This window comes from Panthera leo, chromosome E1 (genome assembly GCF_018350215.1).
Source record: "Panthera leo isolate Ple1 chromosome E1, P.leo_Ple1_pat1.1, whole genome shotgun sequence".
In the NCBI taxonomy this organism is placed as follows: Eukaryota; Metazoa; Chordata; class Mammalia; order Carnivora; family Felidae; genus Panthera; species Panthera leo.
In genome coordinates, this window is record NC_056692.1 from 36,729,428 (window position 1) to 36,748,929 (window position 19,502).

The following is a 19,502-nucleotide window of genomic DNA, read 5'->3' on the forward strand; positions in this document are numbered from 1 at the left end:
TGGAGGTGAGGAGTGAATGGGAGATAGAAGACATAAGATTGACCAAGAGTTGATAATTGTTGAAGTGGGGTGATAAGTCAAGGAAGTTTATTATAGTCCGTATGTTAGTACATGTTTGAAATTTTTATAATAATTTTTTAATCTAATAAAATAAAAAAGAAAGACATAAGAACAATTATGCACAGTTCAACTTTGGGCAAACAGAAGAATTTTCTAAGTGACATTGTTAGCGGAGACAAACTTGTATCTTATTTATTTACTTACGTATGTATGTATGTATGTATGTATGTATGTATGTAATCCCTACACCCAACATGGGGCTTGAACTCATGACCCTGAGATCGAGAGTCGCATGCTCTTCCAACTGAGCCAGCCAGGCACCCCTAAACTTGTATTATCTTTTGATTTCAGTTTTCTTTGTCATTCTTATCCTTCGGTGCACCAAGAATCAAGTATATGCTTGATTGTAATTTTTTTAATTCTACAATCTATATTCTTAATTACTTTTAGCTGTTATTATTCAGGTTTTCTTTATTGTTATAGTACTAAAAATACATGCCTACAATAGTAAACTAGAAAAAATGTTAAAGTTGTCTTTCTTGTCCATGGACTTTTCGATACTAATATTTCTCTTATAAGTCTATTTTTGGTTTTTGTTTTTCTAAACAATATGGGTATAAGGTCACACCATTGGCAGATATTTTTCCACTGTTTATATAATGAATTTATGTTGTTCCAAAGATAATAAGTTATGCTAGATCAACCCTTCTGGGTAAGAGAAGTTTTAAGTGCCATGTTAGAACTTAAGCCATGGACCACCAGATGGTGGCCACAATGTTAATTTATTTTCTAAACCCTCCCTTTAAAGATATCTAAGTCAGGGGGTGCTGGGTTGCAGTCAGTTAAGCGTCTGACTTTGGCTCAGGTCATGATCTCACGGCTCATGAGTTTGAGCCTTGTGTCCGGCTTTGTGCTAACAGCTCAGAGCCTGGAGCCTGCTTTGGATTCTTTGTCTCTGTCTCTCTCTGCCCTCCCCTGCTTGAGCTCTGTCTCTTTCTCTCTCTCTCTCTCTCTCTCTCTCTCAAAAATAAATAAACATTTTTTAAAAAATCTAAATTAGAGGGTTTCCTTACAAATAAATTTCCTCAATTAGTTTGGGAATACAAAGGCTTTCTTTAAAATACAATTTGAAGACATGTTGCTTTTGACCACTTGCCTAACTCTGTGGTGCTTGATTTGGGGCCAGGCAATTGCTACTTGGAAAGCATTACAGGAACCAGGAGTAGTCAGGAGAACAGGAGAAAAGGGGTGCTGTGGTGATGGCAAATAGCTTTGTGGCTCCTGATTGGGCAACAGTGGAGTGGAGTACTTACAAACGTGGGTTGTGAATCCAGACTGCCTAGGTCTGAACACGGATTCTGCCTTGAATGTTTATAGCAGCTTTATTCACAATAGTCCTAAACCTAGAACAGCTCAAGCATCCATCAACTGATAAACACATAACGTGTGGTATATCCATATACTGAGGGACTGTCTGGCAATAAAAAGTAATTAACTGCTGATACATATAACATGGATGAATCTCAAGAGTTTTATGCTAATCGAAGGAAGCCAGACATAAAAGATTAAATATCATATGATTTCATTTATAGAACACCACTAAAAAGTCAGATCTATAGATAGAAAAATAGATCAGTGGTTGCCAGGGCCAGGGATGGAGGGAGTATATTGACTGCAAAAAGGCATGAAGCAACTTTTTGGAGTGATGGAAATATTCGATATTTTGATTTACTAAAATGCTTGTACAACTATATATATGTTGTCAAAGTCATCCAACTGTACACTTAGAATTGCATTTTATGTAAATTATGTCTCGATAAAATATTCAGAACCAAATATATAAAATACATTCATTTACCAGAACCCTTTTTGATTTGTCTGGCTTCCGTGAACAAGCCTATTGTTATTGCTTCAGCTTTAAGGCATGGCTTTCTAGAACTAAGAGATATGTGAGTTCTTTGCCACATGTGTATTCTCATATCTACCTTCTTCTACTAAGACTGTATATAACAACAAGGCTCCAGGGGGATAAAGATAGCAAAAGACATCCTGAGGTAAATACTGGCCTTGGATGACAAACTCCTAGAAGGGATTCAGGAAAAGTGGAGCTGCCCAAGCTACAGAGAGAGGAAGACTCCAGAACAGAGCGTTGGCTGGCCCTCGGGAGGGAGAAGGGGGTGAGGTGACCCTGCTGGGGAAAGGCAAGCTGAGAGAGCAAGATGAAGTGTACCTCTCTAGGTATCACGGCTCTCAAATTAACATGTTTACACATTCATGACACCCACGTGGCTTCAGTTTCTCGGCAGTGGAATTTCTCACATAATTAAGCTTTTAGAAAAAAATTCATTTTTTTGCCATTAAAAAAATGTAACAAATGATCCACATGTATCATTTGGACACAGGTCACATTACCCAGATAATGAACTCTTTCATGTAAAATTTCCAGTAGATTTTTAACATGCAAAAGTCTTCCTCATACGTTATCCCGTATTGATCCGATTGGAGCTGTTAGTGTCTAGTGGATCAATGATCAGCAAACTAAAAAGTCACTTAGTGACTATGACACCCATGGCCGTGTTAGAATCTATTGTGTCAGGAATTCTTGTTTTATTAACTCTGTAATTACCTGTTCAGCTGAACCGGTGAATTTTATTACACATTTTCTTTCACCTGAACGAGACCTTTGCACTTCTACCGGTGCCCTGAGGATCCACCATTTTTTTTCTGTTCCCTGTCTTTCTCCAGTGGCCTATGGCTTCACTGCCATCTGTTTAGGCAGACATGTGTGGGAAAGAATGCCACCACCTAGCTTTGGAGGCTGTTCAATGGCCTTGCCCTCCAGCATGGTTGCTTCAGTTGGGACACATTTAGGCCTCCTGAGGAAGAAAGTCGACAGTGCACCTCTGCTTGCTATAGGTATTGGTGCTTTCTCGAAACCAAGGATCACTATGTTATATGGCATGGAAGTTAACAGCATGGGCTTTGGAGGCAGGCCTGGGGCTGCCTCCTGGCTCTACAAGCTAGCAAGTTATGTCAACTCCTCTGTCTTGGTTGCCTTGTGTGTTAGGGGAGGGGATAGGAATAGTCCCTTCCTCATCGTGATGCATGGATGTCTCACCAGCACCCCAGGCTCAACATGCCTCAAATTGTGTTCCCCCTAAAATCTGTAGCTCTGCTACTTTCTTTTGGTAAATGGTGCAATCATCTTTGACTCACTCTTTCATTCACCCCACCCCAACATCCAGCTTTCCACCATATCCAGCATTTCTGCCTCCTAAATGTCTCTCTGATGCATCAGTCATTCTCCATCCGCCATCTCTGCCCTAGCCCAAACCTTTACCACTTCTCATCTGGATTACTAATTGTCCAACTCGACTCCCCAAATTCACTCTTGCCTTCTTTCACTTGTTTTTTTTAACTAATTTATTTATTTTGAGAGAGAGAGAGAGAGAGTGGGGGAGGGACAGAGACAGAGGGGGAGAAAGAGAATCCCAAGCAGGCTCTGCACTGTCAGCGCAGAGCCCAACATGGGGCTCGAACCCACGAACTGTGAGATCATGACCTGAGCTGAAATCAAGAGTCAGATACACAACTGACTGAGCCATCCAGGTGCCCCTTGGCTTCTTTTAATAGAGACACCATGCTGCCATCATTCAAAGGTTCTTGTTATCCTTAGAATTGGACTCACTGTCATTAACACATCCAAGACTTTGCATGATTTCATTCTTTTCTCCACCCTCATGTCACTCTTCTTGGCTATTGTTGTACCGGTATTTATACATGTAATTAATTTTTTTTAATTTATTCACTCATTATTAACATTTACTGAGCATCTGTTATGAGTCAGGCACAGTGCAAGTGGTGAGAATACAAAATGAATATAGTCTGCTCACTGCCCAAGATAAGCTCAATACCTAATGAGGAAAAGAGATACAAAAAAGTGATTAAAAGTGGTAAATGTAACATGAGAAGTGAGAAGAGAGAGTGATTAGCTTTCTGTTGGCATGTCAGAGAAAGCCTTGCCATGACAGTGACTGTATCACATCTGGAAGGATAATAAAGAATATCATGTGCATGTATGTAATTTTAAGTCAGATTCTTCATGCCAGAAAATATTTTAGGAATATAATACAAACCCAAAGCATAATTCTTCTTTAGAGTCTGTAGACCTGGGGTGCCTGGGTGCCTCACTTGGTTAAGCATCTGACTTCAGCTCAGGTCATGATCTAGCAATTTGTGAGTTCAGGCCCCACGTCAGGCTCTGCACTGACAGCTCAGAGCCTGGAGCCTGCTTCAGATGCTGTCTCCCTCTCTCTCGCTGCCCCTCCCCCACTCATGCTCTGTCTCTCCCTCTATCTCTCGAAGATAAACAAATATTTTTTAAAAATTTAGAGTATGTAGGGGCGCCTGGGTGGCTTGGTCGGTTAAGCGTCCGACTTCAGCTCAGATCATGATCTCACGGTCTGTGAGTTCGAGCCCCACGTCGGGCTCTGTGCTGACACCTCGGAGCCTGGAGCCTGCTTCAGATTCTGTGTCTCCCTCTCTCTCTGCCCCTCCCCCACTCATGCTCTGTCTCTCTCTGTCTCAAAAATAAATAAACGTTAAAAAAAATTAAAAAAAAAATTTAGAGTATGTAGATATGCTGGGTAGTTTCCCACATCACCGAGGTTACATATCTAATTACCACTAGCTACTAATTTCTCTTAGAACAAATACAGCTAAGGAAACATCCCCTTCTTTATTCATTGAGTACTTTTCTATCAACTTTTGTTAAAATCTTTCTACTTGTTTAAGTGGCCAATCCAATATCCCCAAATTTCCATTTTCTTGAAACATATATCGGGATTTAGAAATTGGAAAAGCCATTGATTGTAGAATATGGTCAAATCAACCAAAAAAGAAATTAATTCAACATCTTCAGATTTTGAATCTTTTTAAACAGCTGCTTCTTCTTTTTTGTTTAGAGAGAGAGAGAAAGAGAGAGAGAGAGAGTGAGCACAAGTGGGTTAGGGGCAGAGAAAAAGGGAGAGAGAGATTTATTTTTTTTTTTTCTTCAGTAAATGTTTATTTGAACAAGAACATAACTCAGTGGAAGGACACCAGGGAATATCTAATCTTATAATTCAACAGGTAACAGAAGACTAAACATAATGAGGATTTTACTGATATTTAGAATTTACAAATCAGTGTATAAAATCACATTCTGTTGGGTCTTGTAGTTTGCTGATGCTTCTTTTTCTTTTCCTTCTTTCCTTCCTTTTTTTCTTTGTTTGTTGCTGGGATTTTTTTTTTTTTTTTAATATATGAAATTTACTGTCAAATTGGTTTCCATACAACACCCAGTGCTCATCCCAAAAGGTGCCCTCCTCAATACCCATCACCCACCCTGCCCTCCCTCCCACCCCCCATCAACCCTCAGTTTGTTCTCAGTTTTTAACAGTCTCTAATGCTTTGGCTCGGGAGAGAGAGATTTAATCCCAAGCAGCCTCCATACTGACATCACGGAGTCCGATGTGGGGTGCAAACTCACAAACCATGAGATCATGACTTGGGCAGAAACCAAGAGTCAGACACTTTAACCAACTGAGCTACCCAGGTGCCCCTTTTTTAAACAGCGTTTTAACAGGAATCTGCATATACCCATCATGTAAATCCAACCTTCTTTAGTAAATTAATTTTAGAACAGAGGAATTAGACTATCTACAAATGACAGAAGTTCTGTCACTTTAAGGTCTTGTGGCCTGCCTAAAGCACAGATTAGGTATAAAATACTAGTTTTCTAGAAATGAAACTTTTTTTTAAATGTCTATTTATTTTTGAGAGAGAGAGAGAGAGAGACAGAGCAAGAGTGGGGGAAGGGCAGAGAGAGAGACACACACAGAATCCAAAGCAGGTTCCAGGCTGTCAGCACAGAGCCCGATGTGGGGCTCGAACTCACAAACTGTGAGATCATAACCTGAGCCAAAGTCAGCCGTTTAACCGACTGAGCCACCCAGGTACCCCTAGAAATGAAACTTTAATACTTAGTTGCTACTGAATGTCCACTTGATAAATTTAAATAACTGTTTCCTTTAAAATTTGGTCTTCTTTTTCTTAACGTTTATTTTTGAGAGAGAGAAAGCACGTGTGAGCATGCATGCACAAATCATGCACATCGAACCCACAAATCATGAGATCATGACCTGAGCCAAAGTCAGATGTGTAACTGACTGAGCCATCCAGGTGCCCTAAAAAATTCAGTCTTTTGATTGTATTTTATTTTCCAAACTTTTAGATAATCAAAAGCATTCTCTTAATTAATTTTTGGAAAAAAAATGTATTATTCAATTAAAATAATTTTCATAATATAAAATCAATATTCTTGAAAGAAAAACTTAAATTTCCCTCTGTGCCTTTGTCAACTTACCGGCCATACTATTTTGCAAACATCTCATTGAAGCATTTTTACCATAAAGAAACTAATTCATAACCACAGACACTTATTTCCACTATTAGAGATAATATCCTCTTTTCTGAAGTCTGTCACATAAAGATCTCAACACACTTATTGCGTGAGATATTTTAGCATTCTTATTTTTAAGCCCAGTGTCTAAGATACAGAGAAATGCATGCAACGACTTCAGTCTGTGCTTCTGAAAGAAACATTTATCAATTAAGCAAAATTGAATTGCTTGTTGGATCTCTTAAAGTACTGACGACACCTCAGTTGTGAAGAGCAATGAGAACATTACTCTTCCCTTCTTTCAGCTAAAGAATAAGAAATAAGAAAAGTTATCTGACCCAGAGTGAAGTTGACCTAGAACTCTATAGACTGTTTCATTTGAAATGATTAGGCAAGTACAATGTATGGAGCAAAAGAAATTCAGCTGAAAAATGTAAACCATAAGCTAAGAGACCTTATCATTATAGCAACCTCACCTCTTCTGTTTCCTAATTCTTCCTTAAAATGTGCTTACTGATGTAGACGCTGAAGATATGAAGATGAATAAGACCCAGTCCCTGCCTTCAAGGAACTAATAATCCAATGGAAAACAGATGTGTGCAGCTAACCTTAATCATTGAGATACATGAGTGTTTTTAGCAAAGTGCTAAGTAGAGGGAGAACAAAATAAATTAACTCTGCCCAGAGGAATCAGAGAAGGCTTCATAGAGGAGGTGATACTTAGCTGAATCTTGAAGGAAAAGTAAGATTCAGCCAAATGAAGGAAAGTAGGGATACCTTAGAAGGAGAAAATATTCAGGAAACAAAGGCAAGTTGTATGAAAATACTTGCTGTGTTAGAGAATGTATAGGGAGAATGGCTGGGGAAGTAGGTTGCAGTTAGTTGTAAAGAATACGGAGAGTCCTCCTCTGTTGGTCCATTCCCTTCACTTCCTGTTGATAGTTGAGACTTTATTTTACAAGTCATTAGGGACCAATCAACCATAGTATTTTGTGGTGGGTATATTTCATTATTTGGCCATCTGCAGTCGACTCCTTTCCCTCCCTATAAACTCTCTGGTTGCTAGGGGCACCTGAGTGACTCAGTCAGTTAAGCGACCGACTCTCGATTTCCGCTCAGGTCATGATTTAGCAGTTTGTGAGTTCAAGGCCTGCATTGGGCTCTGTGCTGGCAGCGGGGAACCTGCTCTCTCTCCCTCTTTCTCTCTCTGCCCCTCCCCTGCTCAAACTCTTTCTCTCTCTCTCAAAATAAATAAACATTAGAAAAATTAAACTCTCCAATTTCTTTTTGTGTTGTCTCCTAGTATATGTGGTATCAGTTGAGAGGTGGTGGTCCCCTTCCACTACCAGGTCCTTCTTCAGCCAAATCTGGTGCTGCCAGAGTCTGACCACATGATTTGGACTTAGCCAAAACGACGCTCCCTCTTTGAATCTTGACCATGCGGTACAAAGATGGGAAGACATCTGGTGGTTATAGTCAGAGCAGCAGCAACCATTGTAGTTGGCGCACTGCTGGATATTTGTTGTGGTTCCTGTCCCCTGGGCCTCGTGAACTCCCCTGATTCTGACCTTGAGTCAGTTTTTGTCATGCAGCTAAGAACTCTTACGCAAATAATGTCCAAAACAAAACTCATCATTCAAGTTCAAGGAACTTGGAGCTTGACACTATAGGTTTAGAGCTTTAAATGAAAGACTTTTCAGAGAAGGGCACAGGCTTAAGATTGTATTAAAGCTGAGAATTAAAGCCTAAGAGATAGATAACTCAGGGAGAGAATGTAAAGGAAGAAAGCAAGAGGACCAGAGATAATACCCTGGGAAATGCGAACATACAAAGAAACAGACAGAGGAACTAGCAAGGATGTCCTAAAAGGATATCAGAGAGGTAGAAGGAGAACTAGGGGGAAAATAAGCTCAAAGAGGGGCTTAGCAATATCAGGTACTGCAGAGAGATCAGACGTAATTAGCACTGAGAAGTCATTGGGATTGGCTTTGGTCACTAGATACTTTGAAAGAACAGATTTAGAGTAGCTTTCCAGGTGGGAGCCAAAATCCTATGGTTAAGGAAATACAACTGATACTTGAACAATGCAGAGGTTAGGCATGCCAAACCCCCGCACAGTCAAAATTCATATATAACTTTAACTCCCCAGAAACTTTACTAATAGCCTATTGTCGAATAGAAGCCTTACCAATAATACACAAAGTCAACATTCTTTGTATGTTATATGTATTATAGACTTTTTTCCTAAATAAAATAGGCTAGAGAAAACAAAATCATAAGGAAGAGAAAATACATTTACAGTACTGTACTGTCTGTATCAAAAAAAATCCACATATTAACTGAACCCATGCAATTCAAACTCGTGTTGCTCAAGTCTACACTGTAATGGAAGGTGACAAGTAGATGCCACAGTAGAGACTGTTTTAACTGAAAATCTAGTGGAGTGCTGAGGGATGAAGGAACAGCAAGGGATTTGGGGTTAAAAGAAGGGTTTTTCTCTAGAAAAACTGAGCCTTGGGGCACCTGGGTGGCTCAGTTAAGCAGCCGACTTTGGCTCAGGTCATAATCTCGCGGTTCATGGGTTCGAGCCCCGCGTCAGGCTCTGTGCTAACAGCTCGGAGTCTGGAGCCTGCTTTCAATTCTGTGTCTCCCTCTCTCTCTGTCCCTCCCCTGCTCATACTCTGCCTCTTTCTGTCTCTCAAAAATAAATAAACGTTAAAAGAAAAACTGAGCCTTTTCTAGCAGAAGAACTGGTGAAGAAGAGATTGAAAATGTTAGTAGAGTGGTAGATGATGAAGCATTATCTCGGACAAGAAAAGAGGCAGTGGAAATTGTAGCAAGGTGGTAATGGTTGGCCTTGGAAGGGGATAGAGCCCCTTCCTCTTTGAAGTCAGGACTAGAAAAGGTAAGATGAAGATAAAATCACGTTGGCTCTCATTAAACATGGAGATTCCTGGGGCACCTGGATGGCTCAGTCCATTAAGCATCCGACTCTTGGTTTCAGCTCAGGTCATGATCTCATGGTTTCATGAGTTCGAGCCCCATGTCGGGCTCCAAGCTGACAGTGTGGAGCTTGCTTGGGATTCTCTGTCTCCCTCTTTCTGTCCCTCCCCCACTTGTGCTATCTCTGTCTCTCTCAAAATAAAGAAATAAACTTAAAATTAAAAAAAAAAAACAAAACATGGAGATTCCTCAGGCCTGCCCTAGAGTTGGTGAATCAGAATATTAGAGGGCAGAGCCCCTGAATGTGCATTATTAAAAAGCCACAGGTGACAGTGATGCATACTAAAATTAAAGAAGCACTAATAGAGATCATACAGAATGGAGATGGAGTTGAAGCTAAAGAATATTAAAAGTTTGACATAGCCCCTGCAGGAAAAAAACATGGAACCTAGCAAAAATGAAATAAAGGATTTCCAAAGAACACTAAGAACCTGGGTTGAAATCATAAATAAAGCTGCCAGTCATTTAAGTATGCTGTTTCTTTCTGATGTACTCAGTGGCACAGGAGGGGTGGAAAAGCCAATGTTCAGATCGATCCAAGAGGTTGGGAATGGCACAGTGATAGATCTCAAAGAGGTAAGAGGAGGTTGACCCTGGAGTCCAGGCTGGGTAGGCAGGAAAGAGAACTGTTTCTAAGTGAGGTAGGAACAAAGAGGAAGCTCCATTCCAAGTAGGTTGGCTGGATTTAAGGAGCACAGTTGGTATTACCAAACTCTAAACTGCTCTCTTTACTACTAGGCAACAACCCAAACTGAACAAACCTGATATACTCTAGTTTTGATGTCTTTTTTTTTTTTAATGTTTATTTATTTTTGAGAGCGAGAGAGAGACAAATTGCAAGCAAGGGAGGGGAGAGAGAGAGGGAGACACAGAATCCGAAGCAGGCTCCAGGCTCTGAGCTGTCAGCACAGAGCCCGATGAGGGGTTTCGAACTTGCAGAGCACGAGATCATGACCTGAGCAGAAGTCAAATACTAAACCGACTGAGCCACCCAGGCACCCCCAGCCTTGATGTCTTGATCACTATGGTGAAAAGCTGCAAACAACCTAGGTGTCCGTCAATGGGAGATTTGTTAAATAAATTATGATGTGTCCAAATCATGGATGGTATGTACTCATTAAATGTAATGCTAACAACCTACTTATTTTAGAAAATTAGTCATGACATTTTAGAAGCATGTTATAAAACATTGTGTAAAAAGCTATTGGATTTTGCTAAAATTAGGTGTGTATTTATGCAAACATATGCATGTATGCAAAGGAGATGTCTGAAAGAAAAGTCACAAATGTTGAGATACTTTGGTGACTATTTCTATATTCTGTATTTAAAATTTGACTATATGTTTCTATTACTTTGGGGTTAAGAAAATGCAATAAAGTGGTTTTCATTTTTTTTTAATAATACAAAGTGTTTAAAACTCCCAAATTACTTACCTTTCCCCCCCACCTGTCACAATTCTCTTTATAATAGCATAGATTTTTCTCAGCTAGAGGTAGGAGCTGGGCTGATTAAGTTAATATGTGTCAATTTGTGAGTGATTAGTATCTCCATTATCCTTCAAAACGTGTTTATTGTCTCAAAACATAAATGACTCTCCAAATGATGGTATTCAAGGTGGAGGAACACCTAAGCACAATAATTTGGGCAGGGTGAATTAGGGGAATTTTGGAGAAGAATATGACCACATTAACTCTTCCTGGGAACGTATACCCCTCAGGGTCAGTGTCCTGAAGTTCTTACCATTTATGTGACATATGTGACATTCTGTCGTCCTGGCATAGATTGATACTTGTTACACACAAAAGTTGTTTTTGTGGTTGTTTTTGTTTTTTAAGCTTGTCATATTTATTTACTTATTTTACCACTTCTATCTAACTTAGAATGCCCCTTTTTTCCTCCAGAGATTTGTTAAACTTTCCGTTTTCTTCCAGCTTTCTATAATTTGACTTCTGTATTTATATTTGATTCAGGGGAATTTATTTTGATATGTACTGTGAGATGAACATCTAAATTCATTTCATTCCAAATTGCTACTTTTCTCAAAATAATTTATTGAATCACCCTCTTTTACTTGTGTGCCTTATTTGTCATATATTAATATATTACATTTAAAGGAGCTCTTTATTCTGTTACATTGATCTGAATATTTTTGCACCAGTACAAGGACCTGTTGTAGCCTTTTAATGTTTTAATAATTGCTAACGTCAGTCACTACTTTTCTTTTTCAAAATGTCAACATTCTATTTTCCTCTTTTTATTTTTCCTGTAAATTTTAGAATGGTTTTTATCAAGTGCCTTAAAAAATGTTACTGTAGTTTTAGTTGGTATAGCACTAAGCTTAAAACTTGACCCGAATCTCTCCACTTGGTACCAACAAATTATTTTCAGTCTTCCAAGCATTTCCCACAGGCGCTCCCTGTCAGCAGCAGCAATGAATGTACGTTATACGTGGTAACTCAGGACTTTATAAGTCCAGGGATTGCCCGTATTCACGTAAAGTTTGTATTTAGAGAACTGTGCCCTTCAGAGCCTTCCACTATGCAGTACAGGTTTTGTTGTTTTTTAGAGCAGTCCTATGTAATCCTGTGATTTCAGTCTGCCGTGCTGAGCATTACCCACCAATTGGTAGGTTACCCAGGACTGATACACTTTGTACCCTCTTCCCATTTTCATAATCGGCTTATTATATTCGGTTGGAGACTTCGTCAAGTTTTCTTCTTTGCAACTCTAGAGAGTAATGGCCGTCTTTCCAGGACTTTGCGAGGTTTGTTTTGTAAACTGTTCCAAACCCCGGAATGATTATTACATTAACTACCTGATCTCAGGGAGGTCATTCAAGTTCTCTGATCTTAAGCTTTCTTGCCTATAAAATGGGCATGATAGTACATGCATGAGGTGGTAAAGTAGTGGTGCCCATAAACAGCTTCTATGTAACCACTCAAGAAGGCTGCGCCCCATCTCTTCCCTCTGTTCCCTCACCCCCTTCCCTCTGTTTATCTGCTGAGATCAACCTTGCCAGTCACCCCTGCCTTTGGTTCCATATTTCCCCTTCCTCAGGGAGTTCCTGAATTCTCCAACAGCTCAGCACCTAAGGCCAAATGGGGAAAGAGCATAGAGATAGGGCAAAATAATTTTGTAAGCAATCTAGCATTAAATTAATTGATAATGAATTACAAATCATTTTAATAATAGCAAATGAAGCTAAGCCAGTGTCCATACCCTTCTTTAGAAAAATAAGCAAGTTTTAGAAAATTATCATTTCCTAAGTTATTAATAATTAATATAGGGCAATAATTTGGGTATAAACCTTAAGGGCTTCTATAGAGAATGTCTATTAGTACCAAGTGGTAATTCTAAGTGTAAATGCTGATCATGACCCCTTAGAGCCAAAATCGTTGATTAGATGGGCATGTTCAACATTAAAGTGTGCGTGTATTTAATTAAAATTGATTTTGGAAGAATTCTCCAACTACTGTTCCTTATGCTCAACTTTATTTTCTGATTGTGAAAACGAAGTAAAATTGAGGTATTGTTTAGGGTAAATCATGTATGTTGAGGAGTATCTAATTTTGTTTTTTCTGTCTAAGGCCTAAAAACTTAAATAGCGGCTTCATGGCTTGATTTCATTTCATTCTAGGAAAGGGTTATTACTGTTCATAATTCAGAAGTTGAAATTTTATTTAAAGAAGATGCTAGGACATTCAGAGCCCTGGGTATGAGGAGGGATGTAGAAAACAAATTTGAGAAAAATAATTCTGATCATTCTCTATCACATTTTTTCACTGGCAAAACAATATTCAATGTGCTAATTCTGTCCTCTGCTGTTTTCTATGAAAGCTATCCTTAGAGCAGTGAAAGCATTATATGTTCAATGTACTCATATTCGCAGAAAGAAAATTTCTATATATTTGAACAATTTCCATGTCCTTCACCTAAGAATTCTCTCTTGTAATTATAGTGGAAATATTATTTTTGAGCTTTTTTAAAGAGAGAGAAAAAGAAGAGGAATAAGGAAAAGAAACCGGAATTTTTAAAATTTAGTTGATTTCTAGATATGGACCTGATTTCTTGCACGAACAGTTTCAATACTGTATTTGTGGATGTATGTAGCATAATTAGTATCTCACAGGCAACAACCATCCATCTGTTCCCATAGATGGAAACTGTCTTTAAATAATAAAGAAACTCCTTTCTGACATAAATGCTCTCTGCCTTTGAAAGCTAAGTATAAATATACAGCATAATGTTTGCATCAGCCTGACATTTATATGGAGGCGTATCTGACTACATCTTATAAAATCTATTATTTTTAGTAAATACTTCGGTCGAATAGCCTGGGTTGGTCTTTGTTTCTTGTTTTTTTTTTTTTTAGATTGCCCCTAAAATATTTCCAGCTCACTCACAGGTTAATAATCACACGATGATGTCAGCCAAATCAAGTGCTGACAAGGAAATGGGAGCCCTGTTCAAGAGAGAGATGAGTAAATATCCCAGGAGAGGAATCAAACGGCAAGCAGTCATTTTTCATAAAGAGAAAAATCACTAAAGAAAAGAGGTTTTAAAAAAATAAGTTTAACTGAACACTTGGACACCCCCCACACACACACAAAATGTGCAGATGGTAAGATTCTAATGGAAGAGACATTTGGGAGTATGGCCATCAGCTTGTCCCACCTGCCGTGGGAGTTTGTCTGTGGGCAGATACAACTCCCTAGTTCGAGAGGAAAAAAAAAAAGAGAGAGAGAAAAGGTTACAGCCCAGGTGGGTTAGACACACTGCTAGCCAGAGTGATGCTCCTAAGTTAGTCACATTGCTGATGGCAACAGAGCTAGAATAAAAGAAAATGTGAAAACAACATGCTGATCTTTAACTACCATGTCAATATGCTTAAAAAATAATTTGAGGTTTTGTGTGCCTTTACTGAATATACGGTAACCACATACCACAGTTTCATAGGTTTCTTGCTAATAAAAGACTCCCAATTTGTTAAAATCAAACTTCATTTTAAAGTCTTGGGCTTTAATGTGAACTAAGTTTCCCAATTAAAACCGGATCCAGGAACCCTTTCTCTTTAGCAGATTGGAATCCAGTAAATCTCCCCACATACACAAATCCTATAAAGAGTGTGTATTGTTTCAAATAGCTGGAGAGGAGAGCAGCTCTGCCCATCGCTCACCAGAGCCGTGGTTCTCCCCAGTAGAGTCATGTTTTTAGCAAGGTTCCTGTGGGAAACCTGTTTGTGAAAGTGGCATTTGTGATTCAGACTTCAGCTCCCCATGCCAGCTTCGGAAAGTCAAACAGATGTTTCCTCGTTTACTGCCGCGTAGCTCATCACTTATCCCAAGAGGAAAATCAGAAGAGGCTGGGGACAAGCGCAATTCTGTCAGCCAAGCCACAAGAAAATGGAGATAGAGAGAGGTCTTATTTGTGTGTGTATGTGTGCGTGCGTGTGCGTGTGCGTGTGTGTGTGTGTGTGTGTGTGTGTGTTCTAAATCTGATTAAATGTGGGCTTAAACTTTGCTTTATTTAAAGATAGATTCATCTACAGGAAACTTTACCCTCCACCTAAATTTCAGTTTTTTATTCCCTTTTCTCTCCCCGTTTCCTGGGAAAGTTCAGTATCTTTGATAGGTCTCTTTGGAGTACAACCTTTGTGCCTTTCAGTTTTGCTTGGGAGTAAGAGGTTGTTTCAGAGCAAAGCTTAGCTCTTGATTTGTTTTGCAAGAATAATGAGACCAAAAGTCATTTCTTATTCACACGCATCAAAACACATGCATACCCCAAAAAAAGCAAATAAAATGTATTTTGAATCTCATACACCACAGTGATGTGGCCAGGGAATTATACTCATTAAATGGATTTACAAAGAGCTGGGTAGCATATAGTAGAAAACAATATTGCATTAAGCCTGAACTAACATTAAACGGGACATAGTAAGTCTTTTTCATTTCTGATCTATATATTTTTTAAAAAATAGTATTGACAATTTTTAAGCTAGAAATCAAATTGCTGTAGGAAATACAAAAAAAAATAACCTTAAGCATTCCCCTGTTTTTGTTTTAGACATGCAGTAGATGTAATCTTGCCTAATTGTAATCTAAAGTCAGATTTTTAAGTTGGGTTTTTTTGGAAAACGATTTGCTGTCTCTTTGCTTGGAATGAATTCCTCTCGGTCCCAGGCCTTAGACCAGTGGAAGGGTCACGGCTAATTTAGAAGGTTCTCTGCGGATGTGAATCTCTGTCTCTCCCTTTCAGACATTCTCGTTTTCTCTCCTCTCTTGCTCTGTGCGTACGCAGAGTGGTGTCTGTGTTTCAGGAAAAAGAATGTGTGTTAAAAGAACTAATGGTCCGACTGTCCATCAGACTGGGCAGCGATGGAGGTCATCTGGCGGTCAAAACCAAATAATTTCAGCCTGTTCCTAAAGCCCCTAAAGCTGTTGACTCGATGACTGGAGTTCACCGCCTCTGCTGCTTCTGTATCCTCTGAAACCTGGGAGTTTTATTTTTGGAGACAAGAACAGGCATATTTTCTCCCTAGCAACTGTGTGTAAACAGTGTCTGCCATTCAGCATTGGCTCAGGTTAGCGTGGCTGGAGTATACACTCACTGCTCCCTCTTGATACATGTCTGCCCTGAATAGACAATAGACCAGATTCTAAACCTAGAGTCTCCCGACATATTGGAAGAATCTGAATATTTGTGCTTGTCTTGAAGTGCATTGTTAAGGTAGAAATTCTAAATATTTAGAGCTAGAAAATATTCTCCCCTTTATAAAAAGATCTGATGTTCTTAATGTGAAACTGTGTGCAGGCACATAGTTTAAGGTAACTTCCAAGTTTCCGCATTCATAAGGAACAGATGGGAGTGGAAGTGGTTTCAAAGTGCTGACAACTCCATTAAAAATGTTTTAAAAATCCATAATCCATAAATCTGAACCACATATTGGTTATAGTCACAGCCCTTTCAGTATTTCTTGTACCCTATTTGTGAATACCACCACCTGCTGGCAGTTAATGACAAGCTCTTACTTTGCTGAGGAATCCATCTAAAAGTCAATATTAAATAAAATTTAAATGTTTCTAAGTAGGTAAGTTTTTGAAATGAAAATCTGTTTACTGCATCAGTTTGAAACATCCTAGCCACAATCAATTTACCACAACTTTTTAACGGGTATTGGAAAAATTGTGCGTGGAGTATTGTTTTGAAATGAAAGCTATTCTTTATTTTTACTTAATACCAACTCTTCATCATCTTTTCTCTTCAACTTGTCTTTCCTTGCCCCCAACACTTCAGAGTGATGTTAGAAGTATCCAAATCACCAGATTTGAGTTACAATTCTTCTTCTTCTTTTCATCTGCCCACTTTCTAAAAGAAGTATTTGTGTGCAATGAAATATCTAAATATGGGAAAGGAGGAGGGGCAGGCAAGCTTGGAAAATGCACAGGCTGGATAATTAAGTGTTGACTTCTAAAGATTATGTCTGTGATTGAGGGATTTACCACTCTTATTTTGGCATAGACTCATAAAACATATGTTCACAAAATCTGTTTTATGGCTTTTTTTTAAACAGGGTAGGAAATTTTAAATGTACAATAAAATAGGCAAATCAAATCTTCATGCAGTGATATTACAATACACTGGTTCCTTTTCATTGTTCAAATCCTTACTTATCAAACAGAAATATAATACTTTATAATAAAATAAAATACAATGTCACTATGGCCCAGTACAGTGAACGACAAAATTTTTGGATTCAGGTAATCCAAAACTAGTTTTCCAGCCAAAAAAAAAAAAAAAAAACAAACCACACCATGTGTGCTGTTTTTATTCTGAAGCTGTGCTCCTAAAATTTTCTGTGCATTCTTTAAAAATGCATCCTGGTCCAATTTTAATATATGCCTTTAGCCAGGTAAATCTTTGTATCTCATAAGGCTACTGGAAAGACACTAGATAGGAGCCAAACTCAGACAATAATTCCTTCTTCTTCAATATGTTTTTCTAACCTGCTGACTGAGGGCTGTCCTGCAAATGGGACGGTTCTCTATTGCTCCAAAGGTGAGATGCGCTGACACCTCAGCCACACTCCTAATAGTTTTAGTTGTTTGCAACACTAATGTAACATTATGTCCAGTATTTCAGGCAGTTAGAAGTAGCAGGTCTTTGGCACCAAGAAACAAAGCCTTACTGAAACTTGATAGTACTTAGGTAGCCTGGTGCTGATTTTTATGCGCTATCTGGAGAAGGATGAAATGGATCCAGTGCCTGAGAGGAGGAATGCCTTCCAGGGATTTTGCTCTCAGGCAAATTTTCAGTATTCTTTCATGGGAGGAGGGGGGATCCCCCCACCATAAAACAAAGGTAATCTCTAATGTCACAAGGAGGGAGGAACAGAGGGGTAGAGAAGGACGGCATTAAGTCTTTTTTGATAATGGAAATCTGAGTAGCTCCTCAATTCCACGTAAGAACTTTCTCCGTTAATCTGAGAATTATGGGTTCAGGCTGGCTCTTACTTTTAGAGATTTTACATTTTTCCCATAGGCATCTGATCATTGCTGGGCGGCCTGACTTATGCCCCCTTCTGCTTACATTTAAAAGGTCACCAAAACAATGACTAGGTTTTCTGCAGGCTCCACCCACCACGTAGTCGGTGAGTTCACAGTCCACTAGGATCCTCAGCTGTAAAGCACCCCCTACTGCTTCTATGAGGCCAGTGCACTAATGATTCTCAAGTCTGCGCTTCCAGGACTCTGCGTATAAGGAGAAGGTGGGGCTTGGCGCCACATTTCTTTTTATGCTTTGTAAGGGTCTGTTCAGAGCAAGCCACTGTTCTCTTGATCAACAATCCTCAGTATCCTCAGCTTTGAAACAGGTCATATTTGGGGAGGTGACTTTAAGTAATCCTTTCAACTAATTCAAATAAACACACATGAAGCCATTCTCTTCTTGGAGAGCATGGCACCAAAAATTGTCAAGGAATGACCCCTGCCTTCCTGAGACTTGTGAACTTGGAGATCATCCAGACCCAAACACAGGCATAATGATTTTCATGCTAGAATATAGTACTGCAATGTGATAATTACTATAGACTTTTTTTTTTTTTTTTTTTTTTTTTTAATATATTGTAGGAGTGGGAGAGATTAATTCCACCTGGGAGATTCTGAAAGGCATTTTGGAGTAGGTGGATTTTAAATTGAATCCTAAAAGCTGAATAGAAGAAGAATGTTCCAGGCAGGGGGAACAGTAGTATTGAAAATGTGACATTTGCTTTCATCAGGTTTCTTGCATCCCTTGACTTTTTGGATGCCTTTGTTGTTAACTGCATGGTTAACCAATTAAGGCAAGGAGAAAAGCTGGTTTGAGATAACCATGGTGTGAAAAAGCTTTGATCTGGACATTTACTTTCTTTTCTTTTCACACAGTGATTCTGGTATGAATAACATTATTAAATTTCTTTTTTCCTCTTACAATTTATTTTTTGTTAATGTTTATTTATTTATTTTGAGAGAGAGAGAGAGAGAGAGAGAGCAGGGGAAGGGCAGAAAGAGAGACACAGAATCCTAAGCTGGCTCCAGGCTCCAAACCCATGAACCACAAGATCATGTCCTGAGTCAAAGTCAGGCGCTTAACCCACTGAGCCACCCAGGAACCCCTCCTCTTGCAATTTATTTACCTGTTTCCTTCCATCTACACACACACACACACACACACACACACACACACACACCTGTTTCCAGAGTTTATTCTTGGGCACTATCCCAGTTTCTACTATGATCTCTACAAGTCAAATCAATTAGATTAAATTGATAATACAACTTAATGACCCTGCTTGTCTTTGCAGGTAAACTTCAGAAGAGAATGAATCTAAGTGCCAACTCATTAACCTTGAAAGACAATTCAGGTGGTTTTATTCTAACGTTTCTAGTGTTTGTTTAGAGTTGAGCACACTTTAAATATGTCTGCGTTGTTTAATAGCCTCTTGTTGTACACAGTTTTTTTG

At 39.0% G+C, this 19,502-nt stretch overlaps 1 protein-coding gene and 1 non-coding gene across 2 annotated transcripts in view; one reads left to right on the forward strand and one right to left on the reverse strand.

Annotated features, from left to right (window-relative positions):
- Positions 1 to 19,502, forward strand: part of SKAP1 (src kinase associated phosphoprotein 1) — a 278,148-nt gene that overhangs the window by 140,900 nt on the left and 117,746 nt on the right. The gene's annotated exons all lie outside the window — the stretch shown is intronic.
- On the reverse strand, positions 307 to 379 carry TRNAE-CUC. The gene has a single exon. It is a non-coding gene; the product is annotated as a tRNA-Glu (tRNA).